The sequence below is a fragment of the Hypomesus nipponensis genome, chromosome 8 (assembly GCF_054491055.1).
Source record: "Hypomesus nipponensis isolate SF chromosome 8, ASM5449105v1, whole genome shotgun sequence".
Taxonomy (NCBI): Eukaryota; Metazoa; Chordata; class Actinopteri; order Osmeriformes; family Osmeridae; genus Hypomesus; species Hypomesus nipponensis.
The window spans coordinates 3,060,001-3,065,110 of record NC_140368.1 but is presented as its reverse complement, the minus strand read 5'-3'; the positions used below and the strand labels follow the sequence as shown (position 1 = coordinate 3,065,110).

General features: G+C 44.8%; 1 protein-coding gene across 1 annotated transcript in view; it reads left to right on the top strand.

Annotated features, from left to right (window-relative positions):
* The first annotated feature begins 201 nt into the window (after positions 1-201).
* The window catches only part of boc (BOC cell adhesion associated, oncogene regulated), a 24,313-nt gene continuing 19,404 nt past the window's right edge, over positions 202-5,110 (top strand). Inside the window, exon 1 of the mRNA XM_084703807.1 lies at positions 202-390. The gene's annotated coding sequence lies outside the window, so the exon portion shown is untranslated. The remainder of the gene's footprint in view (positions 391-5,110) is intronic.

The following is a 5,110-nucleotide window of genomic DNA, read 5'->3' as shown; positions in this document are numbered from 1 at the left end:
TTTTTGACCATCACGCACGTTCATTAAATATTCCCCGCGATGGACCTTGCAGGCTGTGTTTCTTGAGAGAAACGAGAGCGGTGTACTCAACTTTGGGATTTGCGAGCGAGTCCCTATTGTTCTGATCCCTCCTCCTTCTTGGGAAGTGGGAGGACCCGAAAAGGCGTCGCAAAAGGGAGAATTGTTTGAGAGCTCAGTCATCCAAAAACGGCCTTTCAATGTGAGAACTTGGGGAGCCGAGCAAAATGTCGGTACTATCGCAGTAAATTAGTAAAGCAAGAGCGCTTTAGAGGGAAAAGACAACCAAAAAGTGTTTGGGGACTTAACATAGAAATTGGAAACAGAAGATTGTGTTTTCGGAGGTGTGAACACCAAATATAATACGTTTTGGTAAGTTTTTACTCTAATGATAGCCTACTCAACTTGGTTTGCACGCTAAGTAAGAGCAAAATGTAGTTGTTTTTACAAACTAGTTGTGTTCTATGGGGTTGATGTTTTACGTACACGTTATTCGGAAATCAGTTGTGACAGACTTGTGTATTTTCGTTATTACGTGTGCATGAGGACAACTCGCTGACTTTAGGTGCATCAATCGCTTTGTTTTTCCGTTTCCAAGCTATTCAACTGTTTAAATAATACAAATCTGAGTAGCTTTGCACGCATGTTAGACAACGTGTATATGTATGCATGGGCATATAGATTAGCGGCAAGCTTTTTATTTTGGGCAAAACCATTAATGTTAGAAAGAGAAACATGGAGTGATGGAGTGGCCAGCTCGGGGGTTGTGTTTTCCTGTTACCATGCTCGCGCTTTAGATTGAGTTATTTTCACAAAATCAATGCGTAAACGTTTTGTTCTTAGACATGAATAGGTTTTGTTTGACTTATGAGATGAATTTACCTTTGACTGGTGGTGAAGTTTTCCCGTTATCGAGAGTAAAGACAGACTTATTTTTGAAGGCCTGATTGAGTCCCGATCGTTTCCATTGGTGGAGAGTAACATAAAACAGACACGGCCAAGTGCTGCCAAATGTCCTCCCAAAATCACTGGTTCCATGCCTACATTTTCTTTATTAGCCCATTTTCATCTAGTTAGCTGGACAGATGTTACTTCTCATAATGCAAGGTTTCGGTGCGACTAATTTTTCCCCTTAAAAAAAAGACCCACTCACTAACCCAAATATCCCAGTGTAAGAATAACCTAATTACAATAAATTGACAGCTGCTTGAGCATTCTGAGCCGTCTATCTGACGGAATTCAGACCTTTTGGAACTGTAAAGAGCGTCTAAACTGCGTTCCATATCATTATTTTATTCAGGAATGATTTAATGAGAATCCAGCACCACTAATGAGCACTTGGCCTGTCCTCGTGGTGTCTGTCACATAGGATGTCGACGGGGGGCATGGAGGGGGCTGTAGGAACAGCCGGAGGGGCTCGAGTTTCAAACCCCAGGTGTCGTTTTGTTATTTGGATTACATTTACCATGACTGACTCCCATAGAAATTGCTCGTCAATACGGTGACAAGACTGCAGTCAGACAGTAAGGGGATTGTTTCAGATGGATCAGTGTCACTTATATTAAAAGTCGAAATGAATAGCCTCTTCCAATTAGGCCTTCCCGTTTATCCGGTCATGATTGGCGCTGGGATCTGACGCTGTACAAGGAAACTCTTGTTGGGTTGCAGTTTGTTGTTGATCATTGGTCGTCGGGTGGATCAAAGTAAATCCTTAATTGATCCCAGTCTGATTTTCTGGTTGGAATCCACAGTCCCCCCCCCATCTTATTTAGTTGCAGTTATGAGGAGTCATTAGTTATGCACCGATGAACACACAGATTTTACTGTGCCATGGTCTGGCACAACGTTAACCTTTAACGGGAAGTAGTACTCGTGCTATCGGAAAAGGGTCTATGCCAACACCGTACTGGTTAGTATGACAGGAGTTATTACAACCCAGAAACAGGCTCAACAATGGATTATCCCGATGCGTGAGATACGGTCAGGTGTGATGAGGTCGTTGAGTGATAAATGGGCTGCTACTACTTTTATTTGGTAGATTGTTGAAAGACCATATTATGAATTTAGCTTTTGAACCTACCCTCACTGAACATTTGTCTGTGGAGGTTTCACTTTTTGGCATTCAGACTACGTATTATTTGTTGTGTAAGTTGTAATCTTTCCTTGAAACTGTGTATGACTTTATGTCTAAGAAAAATTTAGATTGGCACTATTGACTAAATAGTGCACATGTACTGAATAGCTGGTCTAACTGTGCCTGAAACGGTCTGTTGTTATCTTAGAGGGTGTAACATTTCTGTTAATTGACAAAAGGAGAAAAAAAAAACATCCTCGGGCCAGACTTTCATCTCTGAAACAGCAGGTACGCTCCTGCAGTCATAACAGCCTGCAGGCAACTATCTGGGGGCCTGAGTGTGTGTGTGTGTGAGTGTGCTGCATGTGTATTTGTCTGTGTGTGTGTGTGTGTGTGTGTGTTTGATGGTCCCACTCCAATCAGGGTTATCTCTTTACAGAGGAATGCCCTGCTTGTCAGTCTAGTTCTGAACAAGCTACTTCTCTTGATCACCAGCAGATTTTTTCAAAAAGTGTGTGTCAGGATCTGTCAGCAGTGTGTGTGTGTGTGTGCGCATGCTTGGTGGCAGACTTATGACTATGATAGTACCTCTGAGGACTTCAGATCTACTGCTACTTCACAACTGTTACACACCCACACACACACACCCAAATATGGCTGTCCTGCAAGTCTGTTCCTTGAGCCAGACCTTATTGCGCCGTTGACAGATTGTGCATCAGGGCTGGTCTGTTGACAGATTGTGTGTGTGTGTGTGTGTGTGTGAAGGCCAAGCTACATGCTGGAGGATTTAAGTGTCCAGTCAGACATTCAGCCCAGAGAGGGACACCTGGAGCAGCAGGTGTCCAGGGACCAGGGCTCTCCCCTGGGGCCCAGGAGCTGACCTGCCCTGCATTCCTCTCCTCCAGACCTCCTGTCCTTACTCTGGGCCAGGGAGGGAGGGAGGGAGGGAGGGAGGACAGACATGAAAGTGAGAGGAATGGAGAAATGATGAAAGAGCTAATGATGAAGAGAAAGGAAAAGAACGGAGAACAAAGGATTACATTTGAGAAAATGAGAGAGAGATGACATTCCTCTGTGGATTCCAGCAGAACAGTTGACTTGCACGTTATTGAACAATCATATATATATATATATATATATATTTTTTAAATAAACTTCATTAACGCATCCCAGAAATACGTTAAAGCTACCCATCTTAAATGATCAGACGTTATTATTGAAACACAGTTGTTGTGATCTTCAACAGACACCCCCCCCCCCCCCCCCACACACACACACACACACACACTGTTCTATTGTGTGACTAGGAGACTGACATAGTGCTGTTAAATCATTGATAAACTCCAGACACTGGTAAGTAAGCAGTGTGTGTGTGTGCAGACAAACAACCCTCTGTGTGCAAAGTAGATATTTGTACAAAGATTAAGGACCGTTAAAGGAGCCAAGAGGAGCCATGACACCCTCTTCCAGACTATCCACACACAGGCACGAGATAACACTACTACTGAAGCTTTCACACCAAATCTCCTTCACTCTCTCAGCCACTCTCTCTCCCTCTCTCTCTCTCTCTCTGTCACCCCTTCACTTACTCCTTCACTTTGTCTGCATGTGTTTGTGTTTAGTGTGTTACGATAGCACAGTCGCCTTCTTGGGATAGACGGACAACAGCCAAGTGTGGCAAGAACAACACAGACACCAGAGCATTGACATTTTCTTAATCCGTTAGAGTGCACTTTCATGAAGACAATGAAGAGTTAGATTACTTTCAAATACGTATTTTTACCTGAAGGCAAAAACTAGTTTCGCACGCTGCTGTTAAGGAAGAGCTACATCGTATCTTAGTTTATTACGGTGTTATAAGCCGTGACCTGTTGTTATACTGTATCACACGACCCTGTTCCTTCTTATCTCACATCATTTGACTGTATTCTCTCTGCACTGGTTACTTCTCCTCTCCTACCCCCTTTTCAATTTCCTCCCTTATCTCAGTTTTCGAAACCCGGCCTGTATCTGTTTCACTCCCCTGCTTTTACTTTTACTTTCTTCTCTCCTTTTCCCTCCCTCCCTCCCTCCCTCCCTCCCTCCCTCCCTCCCTCCCTCCCTCCCTCCCTCCCTCCCTCCCTCCCTCCCTCCCTCCCTCCCTCCCTCCCTCCCTCCCTCCCTCCCTCCCTCCCTCCCTCCCTCCCTCCCTCCCTCCCTCCCTCCCTCCCTCCCTCCCTCCCTCCCTCCCTGAGCAGGAGGACACCAGCCCCCCCCCCCCCCCTCCTCCTGCTGAATAATGGGGAGAAATTGCTCTTGATTTATAATTGGTTCCATTCACACTGATGTATGAGCTGCCAAAGGAACTGGGGCCCCTTTTACCCTCCCCCCTCTCTCCCCCCACCCCCCCTCTACTCTCCCTCCACTCCTCTCTCTCCACCCCCCTGATGTAATGAAGTTGTTTTAGCAATTTCTTTTATTATTATTTTTTTATCTTAGTAACTCGATTAATTGTCAGAATAGTTGACTGCATGTATAGTCAGTTATTTCTAGTGTTATGTCAATGGACCACATCTGTGGTGAGGTGGCAGTTTGTTGCTGTTTGAATTGGATGGGTGTCATTTTCTTTTCTGTGAGAGTATGCTTTTATCATCCACTGTGTTTCGTGTGTGTGAGTCTGAGTGTGTGTGTGTGTGTGTGTGTGTGTGAAATGCTGGGAATGAGTTGCTTGTCTCTTCCCTCCAGTATGGGAGTGATTACTCTGTGATCCTGTGCCCGGGCTCCATGCTCCCAGTGAAATATTCTCAGAAATGGACCGTTTTCCCTACAGAGATCCAACATGCGCGCGTGCGCGCACACACACACACGCACGCACACAGGCAGTGGAAGTTCTGAAGAAAGGCTCTGTATGCCTAATAGTTTATCCCACTTTCCAACGTTGTACTAAAAGTTTGAGCACATATTGTAAAAACTGAGAAATTAAAAAACAGTGGTTGGTGTTGGTGCAGATGCACACACGCTGATCAGTAGTAGGATGAT